The sequence below is a fragment of the Cydia strobilella genome, chromosome 14 (assembly GCF_947568885.1).
Source record: "Cydia strobilella chromosome 14, ilCydStro3.1, whole genome shotgun sequence".
Classification (NCBI taxonomy): Eukaryota; Metazoa; Arthropoda; class Insecta; order Lepidoptera; family Tortricidae; genus Cydia; species Cydia strobilella.
Window position 1 is genome coordinate 17,097,297 of NC_086054.1, and position 19,597 is coordinate 17,116,893.

The following is a 19,597-nucleotide window of genomic DNA, read 5'->3' on the forward strand; positions in this document are numbered from 1 at the left end:
TTCGACAGTTTCACATGGCTTGGATTTCTTCCGGCTAGTTGAGCGAGTACCTATCTAAAGTTTTCGGTAATTTAACTTGTGGATGCACTCTGACCAAGTTAAGTTAGGCCACGTCATGGGTGTAGCTAGCTGCCGGTAGCCACATACAAAAAAGCGGGCGCAGCATGGGTTTATTTTTATCGCCTGTCACTATGCTACCTACTTGTTAGAACTTGACAGGCATGCTGACAAGCGATAAAAATGCGACCGTGTTACCGCCGCTGGACCGCTGTTCGGTGAAAACAACGGACGTATATGGACGTATACGAGCGGCCTTAGAGATTGCCAAATTGTGATTGTGATGACTGCGAGTTATTACTATTGGTGATTGCTGGAGATCCACAGATGTCAAAGTACACCAAGTGTTTAATTTTGTTTGGCGACTGAAATGTCCATAGAGTAGCGTGTGACTCGCGAGCCGCTGTTTACTAGAGTTAGACCAAGAAAAGTCTGCAGCGATTCTAATAGCATACGCAGTGCAAGTGTTATTTTAAACGTCAAACTTCTATTAAATTATGACGTATAAATAACCATTGCACTTCGTGTGCTATCAAAATCGCTGCAGACTTGGTTTAACTCTAACCCTTAATCTAGTAATGTTACAAGAGGTTGTGTAGGCAATTACGTGTAGATTTGAGATAAAGTTGGTTAGCCTAATAGACCACATGTGGCAGTGTTTAGACAGCTTCTGCCTGCGCCTTCGTCTTTAACTGCCACAACTTTTTTCTTTTTCTTGCCGTTGGCGTCGTATTTTTTTTCCTCCTGAAACAAGTTTAGAGGTTTATTAGCATTTACTTTTGTACAGATATTAAGATTTTTAGGGTACTGTAGTGTGAAAAACGGAACGAAGCTAAGCCTCACAGCTATCCTTCATCTCAGTAAAAAATTTCTGACTGACATTTCTATTGCCACTTCTACAACTAGTGGCTTTGTCAGCTGTAATTCTCGCTAGCACAGCGTATAACAGTTATAACTGAATAAAATGTACGGCTCCGCCATTTTGGAAAATCGACAAGAAAATCGATTTAATTATTGAACCTGCTCACAGAATTTCACGAAAATCGGTTGAGAATTGCGACCTGGCCGCGTAGCCAACGTACAAATTGCTTACGCTCCGTAGCGAACGAAACGCACCTATCTCCGTCGCACTAGTATGGACGAGTGATCGAGAGAGATGACTACTAGGGTTTTGCTCCCAGTACTGAGTTTGTATGGCGAGAACCGGGAATTCCCAGTTCTCGCCATACAAACTCAGTACCGGGAGCAACCCCTAATGACTACGCCACGGACCGTTAACGATTGGCACGTTGGCTGGGCACCCGTAGCACAGAATAAATAATAGTACTAAGTACAGAAGATTCACTCTCTAACAAAACGCGTCTATTACGACAGATATGACCGCTAGGTGGCGCAAGCGCGAACAGGCGCGCGGCAACTACTATGGCTAGACACCAAAATTGGTGTGGGCCGCATGTACTTGTAGCGACGTGACGAAATCGCGGAGTGAGCCACGTCTGCCTGTAGAGAGAACTACCGTATGCCCGTGTGGTCTGTGGTCCGTATGCAAAGTATTTACTTCTGCCCAAGCTGAAACGGAGACCTTAGCTACCTAGCTCGGTCAACAAATAATTAAAATATAGGTAAAACTAAAATCGGCACCCATACATGGAGTATTGAACACATAAACCTTGGGCTAGTTGGATGAAATGAACCTGGATGTGTTAAAAAAAACGGCCAAGTGCGAGTCGGACTCGCCCACCGAGGGATCCGTACTTTTTAGTATTTGTTGTTATAGCGGCAACAGAAATACATCATCTGTGAAATTTTCAACTGTCTAGCTATCACGGTTCATGATATACAGCCTGGTGACAGACAGACGGACAGCGGAGTCTTAGTAAAAGGGTTCCGTTTTTACCCTTTGGGTACGGAACCCTAAAAAAGACAAACAACCGATATAAGGTGCCTAATGAGAACAAAAAGCAGTAGTTCATAATAGGCCTTCATTAAATAGCAGGACACTTGTCACAAAAACCCACTTAGCAAATTGAGCAGCGGCGTTATTCCTGTCACATACTAGCAAGGGTGAGTCGATGGTCCTAAACTCCCTAGTGTGTGCCTAGTGTACATTCGATAGCTTGACGTGACTTGACGTACCCGTTTGTCTTAACACAAACGGGTACGTGCGGGAATCAATCATTAGTTTTGGTTGTAAATGTTGTAATCCACCTCTCATCTCCGCCTCAGTGGAAAGCATGGCGGACACGCTATACATAAAAAACCGGCCAAGCGCGAGTCGGACTCGCGCACGAAGGGTTCCGTACCATTACGGAAAAAACAGCAAAAAATCACGTTTGTTGTATGGGAGCCCCATTGAAATATTTATATTATTCTGTTTTTAGTATTTGTTGTTATAGCGGCAACAGAAGTACATCATCTGTAAAAATTTCAACTGTCTAGCTATCACGGTTCATGATAGCTAGACAGACAGACAAACGGACAGACAGACGGACAGCGGAGTCTTAGTAATAGGGTCCCGTTTTTACCCTTTGGGTACGGAACCCTAAAAATCACTTGCGTTTCTATGTGTGAACGGCACGTCTGTACACGCGGTATGCGTCATAGTGTGAGTAAGTTGCTTAAAAAATGTAATGAGCGGCCGGCAAACGGCCGTCAACCTGCTGTCGCGGGGCGAGGTAATTCGAGTCGGGGCGGGGCGGTGCGTGGCCGTTCTGTATGATAATACTATTACTTATTCTGTGGTGGAAAGGCAATGCAGGTCTCGATGCACTAGTTCGGAATGAACTCGACTCCCTTACGTTTACGCATGGCATACCGGCCAGGATATATAGACAAAAGAAACGCAATGCCGAGTGATCAGAGTGAGTGCCCAGTACTCATCTGCGACCATCTGCGTGTTCGTTTATAGTGGTCATCAATTGCAAGCTACGGGTACACGAGTTAACCGTCACATTGCTCTTTATAAAAGTGAAACGACTATAAATTGGGTCACGGTCAGTGAGGGGTCACTTGCCAAAACCAAAACACGGAGAGGATATAAAGATAAAAGACGCAATGCAATGTGATTAGTTCTATTGTGTGTGAGTGCTGTCGGGTTATCTACGACCCATGTTACCTACATTTATTAGTAGGCATTGATAGCGTCACATTGCTATCTTTAGAATGACGTATTTTAAAGTTTAAATCGGTGCTAAATGATGTCAATAACACGGCTGGATGTATGTAAGGACGAGAGAAACTTAATGCCAAGTGATCAGCGTGCTGCCCAATAATAGTCATCTAGGACCATCTACGTGTATAGTAGTCAACAATTGCAACCTACGGGTACACGAGTTAACAGTAAAACGTTTGAAAAACTAATTGAAGTCGTTGAGTTACTTTTAGATTTGGGAACCGCTCTGTCCGCTCTACAAAAAGAGGTGCAAAACAAGTCATCATCATCATCATCATGTCAGCCGATAGACGTCCACTGCTGGAATAAGGCCTCCCCCAAGGCTCGCCACTCCGACCGATCCTGTGCCGCTCGCAACCACCGAATTCCCGCAAAACAAGTATTTAAATCAAATAAATTTTCCATTTCTGTCTCCTCCGCAGTCGCCTAAAATCGAACATTTCGCACTATCGAGTCATAAAACGAATAGGTCCACATTATCTATCGCAGTAAAGATGGCCGCAATCATGTCGGGCCATAAACGTTCTACAGACTCCCGCGGGACTGAAAGGCGATTGGAATGTGAATTATGAGCGCTAAGTTAATAGTGTTTTATGTAATAGTTGCATAAATATGAGAGGTCAAATAAGGGGAAAATTGGGGTTGATGGGTGGTTGGGGGAGTCTCCGAGCGTCTTTTGACCTGCATACTTTTAGATTTTTCCTCGTGGCGTCGGTGCTCGCGCTTACTGCTATGTTGGCGTCACAGTATGTCATACCTCTACGATTTCCCCAATCTTGTATTTAGCGAGGATGGTTTTGGCGTCGTCGGAGTGGCCGACGTCTTGGAAAGCGCTCGTGGCGTCGGTGCCTGCTTCTGCTGTGATGGTGTCGTAGCCTCCAGGGTGCTGCGAAAAACAGAATCAGTATCAAATAAAATTATGTAAAATTTCATCTAAAGCTCTAGATAGATTGAGTGAGCGCAAAGAGCCAGAAAAGCGTCTTCTATTCAGCTCAGGTAAAAATGCTTTCGTATATTTGTTGAGCTCTCCGGCTGTTCTTATTCGATATGCATGCATGCATTACATACACATGCATGTTCTTATTGTTGGAGCCATTTCGTGACACTTTATTTTCACTGTTCTTTTAATGTATATCTATTGTCTGTGTGTTTACGAATAAAAACTATTCTATTCTAAATGGCGGAGACATGAGGCTCTGCGAGGTCCAAAGCTCACGGAAGTAATAGTTGAATGTGATTATAGATCAACAATACCTGGTCAACAAAACTGGTGACGTCGTAGACGGAGTCTTTATATACGATCCAGATAGGGGCACCAAGTTTGCCGTTGCGTGCTTGCACGTCCGCTAGTCTGTACTGTGTCTCGGCCATGCTTTTTTTTTGGTATGTGACTGTAAAAAGGACAAATAATTAATAGAAAGTTATTTTTGTTGTTTACTGCAATTAAGGCAAGTTAAGTTTACAACTAATGTCCGGTGTCCGATTAAAGGATGACTAACGTTAGACCGGGCCGTGTCCGGGCCGGAGCTTCCGGCGCTTACTTTTCTATGACATGACAGGTGATCACGTGATGCTTTCCATAGAAAACGAAGCGCCGGAAACTCCGGCCCGGAAGGATGACTCCATCCTTTACTTAAACATACGTAGGCATATTAACAACATGTAACTTCGGCGACATTGTACATTATAAATAAATAAATAAATATTATAGGACAGTCTTACACAGATTGACTAAGTCCCACAGTAAGAAGGCTTGTGTTATGGGTATTCAGACAACGATATATTAATTTATTTAATTCAGTAAGCCTTTCTTCCACATAAACGGCAATTGTAAGTACAAATTCAGGTTTTTAGTTGTTTATGTTATAGGATGTCTCTTAGTGTGGTGTGCCTGTCGGCATAGGCCTCTTCCAACTCTTTCAAGTGCTTCCTGTCTAAGGCAGCTCTGGTCCAGTGTGGTCCAAGAGTAAACTGGATGTCATCTTCCCATCTGGTTATTTGTTTGCCGCTTTTGCGCTTACAGCCGAATCGGTACCAGCGGGTCACTTGTTTGCTCCATTTTTCTTTATTGCACCGCAGCATGTGACTTGTCCACCTCCACTTTTGTTAGTCGATACGCTCGAGTATGTCTGTTACTTTTGTTATATATATATATAATATACAAATACATAGAAAACACCCAAGACTCAGAAACAATATATATATGTTCATCACATCACACAAATAAATGCCCTTACCGGGATTCGAACCCAGGACCATCGGCTTCACAGGTACCGTAGGTTTCATCGATCTACGCGCATCGAGTAAATTTTGATAGAGATAAGCTTATATAAAAGGACACAGGAATTCAAAACTCCGCCAATACTCGTATCTGGGATGTGCCACTAGAGCGCATTTTGCCAACCATTGATGCACGCTCTGCACGCGGGCTGCATTACTCCTCACGTAGCCTTGGTGTGTGAGCGAGACAGCGCTATGTATATCGATGTTTCGCTTGCACATCGGAGCGGCGTGCTCCTTTACAAAAAACCAAGCAATTCCATCTAGTTTGTGCTCTTCGAATTTTCCTCTTTACCTTTAAGTTTATTGTGTGCACAGAAACATATCAGCAATATAAATTCGTATCGAAAATGAAATATGAGTCATACACTTTTTCGTTTTGCAACTGGCAATGGCACAGGGCGGACACGCTATACATCAAAAATCACTTGCGTTTCTAATGTGTGAACGGTACGTCTGTACACGCGGCATGCGTCTTTGTTTAAGTTGCTTAAAAACAGTACTGAGCGGCCGGCAAACGGCCGTCAATCTGCTGTCGCGGGGCGAGGTAATTCGAGTCGGGGCGGGGTAGTGCGTGGCCGTTCTGTATGATAATACTATTACTTATTCTGTGGCAATGGTGTCTCTCTCTTATCTACTTATCATTTTACTTATTCAACTAATTACTCAACATTACAGTTGTAAATTTTTTTGTAATACCTATCCGGAAGGGGCCCTTATCTTATAAAGGATTTTCCCAGTATATTGATAACTGGGTTTAAATGCTTGCTCTTGAGTATATCTAATAGTATCAATAAATACAATGTTCGCACAAATCGCACGTTATATCAGAAAACAAAGAGTTTAAATTTATCAATGAACTTTTTTTTTGTTACGTCCATTATGTAGATATTTATGAAGCACAGGCTCATATTCAATACAGAAATAATTAACATATTTTTACTTGTTCTTTTAAAATAACAAATATATGTATATTTAAATATATTATAATTTGAATTCATAAAAAATTGGTTCTAAAGTTTTAATGTAGGTAGTTACCTAAGCAAGGCAATCTCATGTGATTTTAATCTATTTACTAATTTATTACCTAATGAGTTAACAAAAACCATTATCGTTGTGTTGCAATAAGTTACCTATTTTATTTTACAAAAAAAAAATATCATGCACTTAAAATTATCTATAAAATATTAATTTAAAGACCAAGGGTCCTTTATCACTAAATTAAATGTAATTAATAAAAGGATATAAATAAATAAATTAAAAATTATCGAAACGTACTTCTTAATTGTTAACACAATATTTTGAAATTAACCATATCAATAACCGTTTCTGAGTTTGAATTTTTTATCTCTTAATTCGCTTATTGATTATACTATGTGTCTTATCAATTATATTATAACTAAGTACCGTAAAATGGGGTGAGTAGGAAGAAAAGTGACATTCAAACCTCGATAACATTTTATTTTTACATATGCAAATTGAATGGTGTATATTATAAGTGTTCCGGACGTTTGTATTTTAGTTTTTATTTTATTTTGGGTAATCCCTTTTCAAAACTTTGACGATAAACAGGAAAACCCACCTCACCCCGTAGATCGTAATTGGGGTGAGATGGGTTTTCATACAAATGATTTTGGAAGATTGTTGGATCGATTTTTTTTATTATGAGTATTACTATAGCTCCATTTTAAATTAGAATACATTATATTTGTAGCAGTAGCCTTAAAATCCCATCTCACCGCCTTTCATACCTTCTCTCTCTATTCATAACCCAACTCTGCCCGCGAACCCTACTCACCCCATTTTACGGTAAATAATATAAGGAACCGACCGAAGTTACCGAGTGGGACCCACGGAACACCTAAGATGGTGCTGGCCGGGGTGCAGGCAGGCCGAAAAGGAGATGGCGGGACGACTTGGACGCATTTTATCCGGATTGGTGGGAAACTACAAATGATAGGGTCCAGTGGAGGACACGAGGGGAGGCCTTTGCCAGCAGCTTTGGGGGCCAGCAGTGGGACACTAAATCAGGCTAGTAAAAAAATATATATAAGAAAACTTACGGTCAATGTCGACGTATGACCAGCACGGTAGATAGCAGACTGCGCGACTGTGGTGTAATAAAGTAATAAAATAATCGCCGAACCGTTATCCGATATCATGATATAACGACTCGATTGCCAATTTTACTTGAGATAAGATAATTTATAATCTGAAACTGTCACGGAATTGCCGAAATTCTTTAAAATATTCCCTTGATATAAGTAAGTACAGCCAAGGGCATAAATATTATACATTCCCAAAGTTTCAGAAATATGTGTACGCTCTTACACCTTAGACAGTCGTGTTCACATATTATTGAGCCATTTGTCTGGATCGATATTTTGCCTTCGACTGTACCTTGCAAAATTTTGCTTCGGGTTGAAAAAAGCCAGCCGTATCTCACGCCAGAATGGTTAGGCTCCGAGCCGAGGCTTCCGACACCTCGTTTTCTGTGACGGGTGATTACTGATTATTAGTGATCACGTGATGCAATCCTTCAGAAAACGAAGTGTTGGACGCCGCCGGATCCGGCCCGTTCTATATAGCGTGTCAACCAAACCTAAGAGGATGATTGTTTTTTTTTTCGTTCAGAATGTTCTTTTATGTACTAAAAATATTTCTCATCTTAATTTTGATATCCCATTTGGTTTAAAAGTGATTTTTTTGTTTAATCAAAAGTATTACAGTTTACTATCGTATCGTAACGCAAGCAACAAAAAATACTTATATTTAATTTATGTACCAAAACAAAAAACTAAAGCTAAATTAACCCAATAAAATAAAACTAAATCGATTTTATTATGGTTGTATACCATAAGTTTTACCATAGAGTAACTTATACTAGAGCGGTACTGTCATAGTAAATTTTGTAACCCCAGTAAATTCACTGCCATCTGTCGACACACTTTAAAACTAAAAATGAAGATTTATAAAAATACGATAAAATGTATTTAAATATGGATAAATGATTTTTTTTATTTGCATTAATTATTTTTATGATTTTGACCCATGTTCTTTCACTGATATGCGTTAAAATTTTTAAATAACAAACGAAACCGTCAACGCCATCTATACGACAGTTGGCCAAAGCTAGTAGCGCCCTCTGAACGAGAATCAAATTTTCTTGATTTTCGAGGCACGTTTTTTCCTTAGACTGTATCTATCTATTACGGAGTTATATTTATCTTTGATTTTACTCAATAATACTTCATTGTATACCGTTAACAACTGTTCCGCCTTCATCCAGTCTTATAGTGTAAAATTGGATTCATATATTGTGTTAAGCACATTTTAATTTTTAATTCACATCATACATGTAAATAAGTGTGTTAGCGTAAGCTGTAAAATGTAAACTTATAATATGTGCATAAAATAAATACAAAATAAGTTTGTGCGTGAAATCTTTACGCGCGATTGAAGTAAAACTTCTTTGACGATGACGTTTATCGCTATGTTGGCACTTTGACGTGTGTCCTATTGTGCGTGTGTCACTACTAATTCTTTAAAACAACACCCGCTAATCCATCGGAGTACATCCACAAGCATAAATTTTAGGTCTGTGAGTACATCGGAGCTAATTTATAATTGTTAAGTCCAGCTATCACTACTAAAAGCAAAATCAGTTTGAATGTGTTGCGCGACAATATGGCGCATAATTGAATTACTTTTCCAATGGTAGTTACAGCTGTTTTGCGTGTCAAGACAAAATAATTCCCGTAACTTTTGCGGTTGGCGTGAATTTTGACAGAATTGCTAATGACTTACAAAATAATTCAAAAACTTCAATAATGTATTCGGAAGTAGAAATACTTGTGTTTTTGTGTAGGTATTCGAGGGTTTGGGATTTAAACAAGAGTTCTTCATTTTTCACACGCGGCGCCCTTCACACTAACAAGTCGGGCGAAGCCCGGCATTCAGCGCGCTTCGCGTGCTCTTACATACAGGGCGCCTCTTCACACTAACAGGTCGGGCGAAGCCCGGCATTCAGCGCGCTTCGCGTGCTCTTACATACAGGGCGCCTCTTCACACTAACAGGTCGGGCGAAGCCCGGCATTCAGCGCGCTTCGCGTGCTCTTACATACAGGGCGCCTCTTCACACTAACAGGTCGGGCGAAGCCCGGCATTCAGCGCGCTCCGCGTGCTTTTACATACAGTATCATCGTCATCGCTCATCTTAAGTGTTTTCCTTTAATAAAAATATAATTTATTTTAAAGTGGCGTGAATGGATCCAGTACACGTAGTACAGCTTTATTCTAGCTATATTTTTCGTATAAATGGTATCAAAATAACTACTGTTAATAAAATAAAATTGGTCTTTAGAATTTTTACACATCTATCTACTTTTCCGATCACTTCAAGAAAACTACAATGAATTCAAATAAAGCCGTGAACATTAACTGAGTGTTGTTTTAATTAGTACTAGCGATCCGCCCCGGCTTCGCACGGGTGGTTCAATAAAACACAAAACCTTTATAAATTATACAAATAAACCTTCCTCTTGAATCACTATCTATTTAAAAAAACGCATCAAAATCCGTTGCGTAGTTTTAAAGACCTAAGAATACATAGGGATAGACATACAGACAGCGGAAAACGACTTTGTTTTATACTGTGTAGTGATGACGTGTTATCAGATTGTAGGTATAAGTACTTTGTAATCAGAATCCGATAGATAAAAGTGTGTACTCACACGTACAACTTCACGGTATCCCTTATCTTAAGTGTTTATAAGTGTTATTTATATATTGTCTAACAGATTATCCTGGGACATCCCAACTAGGAATGTATAGTACAAAGATATAACTAGACATTTTCCCTGTTCCTCGTAGTCAAAAAATTTGAAGTATTGAAGATTTGTAATTTATTTTAGCTTGACACTGATTTAAACTCACGATTTTTACTCATTATTATTTACAACGACGGGACTTAATCGCGTAAAATAAGTATTAAATTCACCTCCGACGTTTCGAGGACGGCGTTGTCCCCGTGGTCTCGGAGAAGACTGGCTAAAGTTGACATCAACATCTTCTAGGCGCGCGAGTTTTTCGAACTACCCGCACTTGGTCTTGTTTATTAACTTGAACGTTTTGCGCACTAGGGATGTTACCGGGTCGACACACAACACTCACAATATTCGATTTTTCAACTTTCGATACACTACTTTCGATACTTTTTTTTTTGAACTAACGTGGAGATCTAGATAGGGTGTAGTTACAATCAATATAAACGAGTAGGTCCAGTTTTCAAAACATTAGTTTTGGACATCAATTTAGAGGGTACCGTAGGTACTTAACAAGGAACTACTTTAGTTTCGTAATTTTTGTACCTATTTATGGCCGTTGCCAACATAGCTCGCTAATAATCTCATCATTCAGTTTACAAACGGTCATTGTGATTGTTTTGGAGTTATTTTCTAATTAAAAATATTACATTTTCACAGCACCTAACAAAAGTACAGTGTATGATTTTGTACAATACGATTTTTGACTTGTTAAAGAAAACAAGTTTTTTTTTAATAAAGTGTAGGTATATAATTGAAATCTGATTCCACGTTATTTCTTGGTTGCACATTCTTGAATTTCGGTACCCAGTTGCCGTCTATGACCTGAAATTAACATAATATGTTGAGATAGTAGGTAATTTTGTAGGAACAGAGTTTTTAATAATGATTTTACTGTCTTAATAAACACAATTAAGGTAAAATAAAAAGTTTACCATAATTTTAATTTTAACGAAAGACGTGACGAAGCACAGATCCATTTTCGGCATACATCAACCGAATGGAACAAAGGAATTATTTTATTTCACTTTTCAAATTTTATACCAGATGTAAATCGTAAATATTTTATAAATCTTATGGAAACCAATAGAGCCTGAAAACGTTATAATTTTAATCATTACCATTGCAACCATTGATCGTTGCAAGAATGCAACATTAAAAACCGAAAATGATGAAGGTCCCTCCGATATCCTACCTGTTCTTGTCACTACTAGCACATCATATAATCGTTGGCGTCTCGAATTCTGCGTTCCGGGGTATCTGAAAATAATTAATTAAGTAGAGTAAGACCAAGATAAGTCTGCAATGATTTTGATAGCACACGCAGTGCAAGTGTAATTTATAAGTTATAATTTCACAGAAGTTTGACGTTTAAAATAACACTTGATGCGTGTGCTATTAAAATCGTTGCAGACTTATCTTGGTCTACTCTAATAAAGTTTTTTTTTGTATTCGCTCACCGTATACAATGAAACTCATTTATTAGATAATAAATGTTACAAAACTGAAAACTAAAACTAAAAATACCTATCAATATTTTGAGCCCTTGGTATATATGGTGCCCATCACGCAGGCAGCGTTCCCGCGCTGGATTGCTATGGATAATCGTTGCGAGAGAAAGCCGCCCGCGCGAGGGTCACCTTGTGGCCTCCCTTAGGCGTTTGCTGAGCGCCTTGTGGAGCCCCCGTGCCCCCTACCCCACGGACCTAGTGTCTCTACGCCAAATGCTACAAATACAATGATATACATACATAATAATAAGTCAAGTTGAGGTTAGAACCTCAAATAGTCCTCAAGTACTCACATCGACAGCGCCAACCTTGAACCGGTGTATGAAGACATCCATGACGACACTGGGCATGCGCGCGGCGCGCATCGCTGCGCTCGCGTCATCGCCCGAATGCTGCTTTAGCGGCGCTGAGCCTGCTGGGTGCTGCGAAAATTATTTCAAAATATAATTGACAAAGGAAAGAAAAAAGAAAGAAAGAGAAGAAGGAAGGAAAGGAAGAGGATATGAGAAAGAAAGGAGTGAGTGCTTAGGTGACGAAATATAGAGGAGAATGGAAGAGAAAAACATGTTGTGCCGACCCCAACATAACGTGGGATAAGGGGGGAAAATTTGTTTTGGGCATAAATAGTTGTAAAGGTACTAGGTACTTACTTCGGAGAAAAGGTAGAAAGTGTTGAAAGAAAAAACTAAGTGTATTGGAACTTAGTCCAGTTAATATTTAATTTTGGTATGGTAAAAGTTCTTAGAATTTTCTTACGATATTGTGGCTTTCACAGTCGTTAAAACCAGGGCAGGGCGTTCGTCATACCTCTACCAAAAATCAATAACCCCTCTTTAGTAAGTCATTTCCGGCCCATTTCCATACTCTCGTTTCTGTCGAAGATCGCTGAAGCGGTGGCTCACAAGCAGCTGTCTAGGTTTATTTTCTCAAACAAACTTCTGAGCCCCTTTCAGTCAGGTTTTCGGCCGGGACATAGCACCTGTATTGCGCTGCTTAAGGTGACTGAGGACATCATACGTGGCATGGAGAATCAAATGGTCACTGTACTTATCCTTGTAGATTTTTCAAACGCATTCAACACTGTTGACCATCAGATTCTCCTTGCCCTTCTTGAGCACCTCAATGTGTCGCCTGGTGCACGAAATTGGTTCTCGGCTTATCTTTGCGGACGTCAGCAAGCGGTACGAGTTGATCGCGCTTTGTCGGAATGGTGTGACCTAGCCACTGGCGTGCCTCAAGGAGGTATCCTTTCACCACTACTGTTCTCCATATTTATTAATTTTATTACTCCTGACCTTCGCTGCTCGTACCATCTTTACGCCGACGACCTGCAACTCTATGACCATTGTAGCGTTACTGACCTAGCTGCTACTGTTGACAAATTAAATCTAGACCTCTTACATATCCAGCGATGGTCTGAGAAGTTCGGTCTGTTTGTTAATCCGTCTAAGTGTCAGGCCATTGTCATAGGTAGCGAACGCCAGCTCGCGAAAATAGATTCTACACCCCCCGTATATTTTAATGGCACTCCGATTCCTTACAGCCAGAGTGTAAAAGACCTAGGCGTCTATTTAGACAGCACCCTGAGTTGGAAGATACAGGTAGCTGAAATTTGCCGAAAAGTCACTGGATCTCTACATGCCCTTAACAGACTTAAACACTTTTTACCCGTTAAAACAAAAATATTATTAGCACAGACATTAATCCTACCCATAATTGACTACGGTGATGTGTGTTATCCAGACTTAAATGAAGAGCTCTTGAACAAGTTAGATCGTTTACTAAATAACTGCATTCGTTTCATTTTCTGTCTTCGTAAATACGACCATGTCTCCTCTTTCCGCTCTAAACTCGGCTGGTTTCCTATACGTGTTCGTCGAAATATTCGCATGCTTTGCACCCTCTTTTCTGTTATTAATGATCCCCAATCTCCCGAATATCTCAAATCTTTCTTCAACTACTATGGTGTTTCTCGTGTCCGTCAACTTCGCTCTACTGGCAACCTTTCTTTGTCCATACCATCTCACCGAACAGGTTTCATGTCCTATTCTTTCTCTATTCAGGCAGCTCGCCTTTGGAATAGTCTCCCTGTTAAAATTAGACAGTGTCCGAATAGATTTGCATTTAAAAAATCCTTACGTGAGTACTTTGCTGGCAGAACGATGAATTCTTAGTGTTTCTGTTTTGAAAGTTTCATCTGATATCTTATGTATTTGTATGTATGTATATTGTATGTATTTATATGAATATTATATATACAGATATATGTATGTATGTCTATGCCTATTCATTATTTAACTATACTTGTATATATGTAATCACTATGTTGCACCGCCTACAAATTATCTGCTTTGCCCGAAGGTTGACTGGTAGAGAATGCCTCATAGCATTAAGTCCGCCTTTTGTACGATTGTATTTTCTTTTGTGCAATAAAGATTAAATAAATAAATAAATAAATAAAATCAATGTTCGTTAGAAACCTTGCCAAGCGTCTCAATATTGGCTAAAAAGCGTAACGGTTTGTCGAAATGACGCATTGGAACTTTTTGTATTTAGCTGAATGTGTCTATGTAAGCCAACTCACCACATCAGCGAAGTCAGTGAAGTCGTAAACGTTGTTGTCAATAACCAGGTACATGGGGCGGCCTTGCTCGCCGTCAAACTGCTTTACTTCTTGCCATGTGAAGATTTTCTGCGGCTGGAACCAATGCAATACAATACAATACAATACAAATCTTCTTTATTGCTCACCAAATGCAATGTATGTATTGTAGGTTTATAATTTACTGTTCATAAAACAAAGAGAAAACAGGTAATTTTACATTTAAAAAAAACCCACCAGTTTTGACTTATCGGGGAATTTCGCAAAGTCACTAGCGTCTTTGGCTAGTTTCTTAACATGCGAGCCGGGGTCTGAAGCACCTCCACCCATGTAGGCGCAGCCGCCCCCTACTTCTGACACAAAGGAAGCCTCCGCTGTTCCTGAAACAAATAGATTCTTTTATTTACGATTTTTAGTTCAGGAACAAAAAAGGAACAACTAATAATTAAAACAACTTATAATAACGAAATAAAACTATGAAAACGGATTATATCGCGTATATTGAATTTATAATACATCCCGACGTTTCGAACTCTTTACAGCGTTCGTGGTCAACGGGTGACTCACGGGTTGACCACGAACGCTGTAAAGAGTTCGAAACGTCGGGATGTATTATAAATTCAATATACGCGATATAATCCGTTTTCATAGTTTTATTTCATGAGTAACTATCGCGGTAACCGAAGACAATATTAACTTATAATAACATTAAAAACGAATCTAAATTAAAATACATCTAAATAACGCCCCCGCGGCATTGTACCAAAGATGCTAGCACCATTCTCTCACTGAAAGGCAATACTTATACGCTGCGAGAGAAAGCTTCCAGCTCTCTGGTCACCGGTAGTATCGATGAGCTTTTTGCAAAGATCCTTAAATAGAACATGTGCGCCTGGACCCCACGACCCCAGTGTCTTGACACTAAATGCCACAAATTGGCATTGGGAGCCGAGATCTCAATATTAAGGAAAAAGTTTGCTTAATATCGAGCCCACGACCACGACCAGTGAGACCTGTGTCGAAACATCGGTAAAATCGGTAACAAAATAAATTCGCGATAAACCCGATTGTAAATGTGATTTAATGTGTATTTTTGCTTTCAGCCGCCTCGGCAACTGCCCCCGCCCTGGTCGAAGTTCTTGGTAGATGGGACGGTGGCAGTGTATCGACGCATGTGGCGTCCCAGACCAGCACCCGTCCCTTCTTCCACGGGACCAGGGTCATACTGTCCGGTCTCTTGCCGTCGTCCCTCAGAACGCCGTTTGGTTAAAGGATAGCCGGCGCGTTGACGGTGGCAAGAGATCGGCGGATGATATTTTTAGTTAAGTACCTAATATTAGTGATATTAGGAGTCACCAGGACATAGCCGCCGCCATACAATCGAAGTAACGCTCTTATTTTAAAACGACCTGCTGGAATAACATGAAACTTGGCATGAAACTAAGCTTAAAATAAAAAACTAAAAACTACTCCCCTGCGGCATGGTGCCGTAGATGCTGGCAGCATTTCCTCGCCGTATAGCAATGCTTACTCTTTGTGCGAGGAAGCTGCCAGCTCTACGATCAGTTTTTTTATTTTAAGCTTAGTTTTATTTATTTTTAGTTTTAGTTTTTAAGTTTTATTATGTTAGCTATTTACACTGTAAAATTATGATACTATAAATTACACTTGGCATGAACATTGAATATTAAAGCAATATAAATAATATAGATAATATCTTGGGACAAGCAAATGGGACACGCCCGGTTGGACGCCCTAGGTACCGCTGGAACGACGTAGTTGCTCAAGACCTGCTCAACCTCGGCCATGGCGACTGGCGAGAGCTATCGCAAGACCGAGAGGCATGGCGTGATCTGGTGTCGGAGGCCAGGACTCACTTTGGGTCGTTGCGTCACCGTAGTAAGTAAGTAAGTAAGTAAGTAATATATCTATCTATATCAGGTTAATTCTTTTTGTTAGAAATAGCAGATATATATAACTCCGTAATACAGTCCGTAGATACAGTCTAAGGAAAAAACGTGCCTCGAAAAAATCACGAAAGTTTGATTCTCGATCAGATGGCGCCACTGTCTGGCCTACTCTCGTATAGAGGGCGTTGACGATTTCGTTTGTTATTTAACAATTTTAATGCATATCAGTGAAAGAACATGGGTCAAAATCATATAAAAATAATATTGTCTTCGGTTACCGCGATAGTTACTCATGAAATAAAACTACCCGTTGACCACGAACGCTGTAAAGAGTTCGAAACGTCGGGATGTATTATAAATTCAATATACGCGATATAATCCGTTTTCATAGTTTTATTTCATATAAAAATAATTAATGCAAGTAAAAAAAATCATTTATCCATACTTAAATACATTTTATCCTATTTTTATAAATCTTCATTTTTAGTTTTAAAGTGTGTCAATAGATGGCAGTGAATTTACTGTGGTTACAAAATTTACTATGACAGTACCGCTCTATCCTATTATATCCTCTTTGGAAATAGTAATAAAAAGAAAATAGAGCTAGTAGAAATTACTCTCAAAAACTCCTAAATACAATAATATTTAAGTTGGTGAGATTGCTCGTGAATAAATATAGAACGTGTACAAATATTGGTGATGAAATCGTTTAGGGCATAATCTTGACATTGTCAACAACCATGTTTGTACTTGTAGTCGCTCGTCACCGACGTGTGATATTCGTAATGTGTTTCATGGAGCTACGAAAATTGTGGGGACTTATTTGGTAGGTAAATACACTCAAGACAAATGAAAACAGAACATTGTCAGGAAGTTTTCTTTATAAGAGTTCTGTTTCCATTGCTTTTAAGTTTAATAGGGGATATTACTGCAATGTTCTGCCACCAGAGTGCAGGACTAGCCTTTTTAGTAAAACATAGAGTAACTTATACATACTGTACCTTTAACAGGTTTTTGACAAGTTTTCAGAGATAATAAAATATGACATTGATCAATGCATCAAGGCGGTTTGCTTACAGAGGATCTACCGGGAAACGCGAATCCGAAAATTCGCTATCTGCCTCTTTCTCTTTATCGCTCGAATATGCAAAGGTGACAGAGATGTTAGATAAAGAAATTTTCTTGTTTCACGATAGACCCTCAGATGTTGGTAGTGGCGCCCTGGCGCCCCCTACACAGAGTTTCGGGTAATATTCCCTATTAGCTAACCGCAAGATAAGACTTATTGAGCTGGTATGGTGTTTGAGTTTCAAGTGTTTAATCTCCTGCTTTGACACACCCGCAACGCTCAAGGCTAAAACTTTCGAATGACTTGCTACGCTCGTGGTTCTATTTCGGACTGTTTCCCTTGCTCGGGTATCAATATTAGCACGAGGGGTTAAACAACAACTTTACCCCCTTGTAAAACAAATAATTTATCAGATCTAAGCAATCAGATTCAGACTCTTTTTTGGGACTAATTTTTCAAATAATCAGTAATGATTATTTGAAAAATGAGTCCCGTAGCGCTTCTTGCCCTGGTATCTTCTCAAAGCTGTGACGGTTAGAACAGGTGATACTTTTTGACATTCATTAGTGCATTTTGAATATAATGTGCCTAAATTATTCAATGGAGATTTCCATTTCCATTTATAAATCTGAATATCGCTCCTGTCCACCTACGCTTGAACTACGTCACATAGTAGCCCAAACCAGCAATAATGAGAGCCATCAATTAGTCCATTTTTATGCGCCGTAAAGGCAATTGCCCTAACGGCCACTTACTTTAGCCATCAACTTTATGGCTGGCTCGATTGACGTCGCAAAACCTCCGCTACTGTTACAGGGAAACTTATTGCCGTTTTAAAGAAATTCGGAGTGCGTTACTTAATTAAATTCATCCAAACAGCTGAAGATCTTGATCATGCCAAAGGAGTTCTGGCCTATAACCGCGAAAATCGAAGTTCGCAAATTGCAGGCATTTTTCCCTGTCACTAATTACACCCTGGAGTCGTAGCACGGTACGCTTATCACTATGCCTGTCACGTTCTAACAAATATGTAAGTGCGAAAGTGACGGACTTAGTAATAGGGGAAACCATGCTGCGCGGGCTGGAGTAAAAGAGAAAGGTCCCCGCAATTTGCGAATTTCGGTTACTGCGGTAGCCCCTCTGAATTCACAATATCATAGCAACTTAACACTTTTGAAAAGTAAAAAAGTCAAAACGTCTTTAAATTCATATATGTGACGTCGCTTACCATAAGGACGAAATTGGATTGTATCTTTATACAAATAACCTGACAGAGCGTCCTTTTGATTGAAACTGCACATATGTAAATAATCTAAATTAACTTTTAGGGTTCCGTACCCAAAGGGTAAAAACGGGACCCTATTACTAAGACCGTCCGTCTGTCCGTCTGTCTGTCTGTCACCAGGCTGTATCTCATGAACCGTGATAGCTAGACAGTTGAAATTTTCACAGATGATGTATTTTTGTTGCCGCAATAACAACAAATACTAAAAAGTACGGAACCCTCGGTGCGCGAGTCCGACTCGCACTTGGCCGGTTTTTTTTTGTATCGAGCAGAAACGTCTGCGAACGATGCTAAGCTTAGAAATAAATTAAAAGTGAAAAAATTCACTGTCTTGGGTGGGACTCGAACCCACGACCACTGGATCACTAGTACAGTGCTCTACCATCTAAGCCACCAAGACAGTAAATTTTTCCACTTTTAATTGATTTCTAAAGATATGATATGATATGATATGATATTTATTGGTAAATATTTACATTTACACGTCATTTCTACAATTAAGCATTACAATAACAGTTAATAACATTAGAAAACATAATTATTACAATTAATAACAAAACATTTATTATATTCCTATATAATTTAGTAGATATGCGATTGAGCCAATGACCCGTGGCTATCGAAGAACTCGTCAATGGTATAGCAAGCCATTTCTAATAGTACGGCTTTCAGTTTGCGGACAAATATTGCATCGCTAGAAGCATGCTTTATTTCATCGTCCAGTATGTTGTACAGTCTGATTCCTAGTACATGCATAGACTTCCTAGTTTTCGCGAGGCGACACGCCGGCACGACCAACTGATTACGCCTGCGCGTCACGCTACCTCGGAGTTGACTATGAGTGGGGATCTGATCAAGATTTTGTCTCACGTACTTGCATGCTTCTAT

General features: G+C 39.7%; 1 protein-coding gene and 1 non-coding gene across 2 annotated transcripts in view; one reads left to right on the forward strand and one right to left on the reverse strand.

Moving 5' to 3' along the window:
* The window catches only part of LOC134747320 (RNA-binding protein 28), a 384,741-nt gene that overhangs the window by 353,006 nt on the left and 12,138 nt on the right, over nt 1-19,597 (forward strand). The gene's annotated exons all lie outside the window — the stretch shown is intronic.
* Trnat-agu (transfer RNA threonine (anticodon AGU)) lies at nt 19,037-19,109 on the reverse strand. The gene has a single exon. It is a non-coding gene; the product is annotated as a tRNA-Thr (tRNA).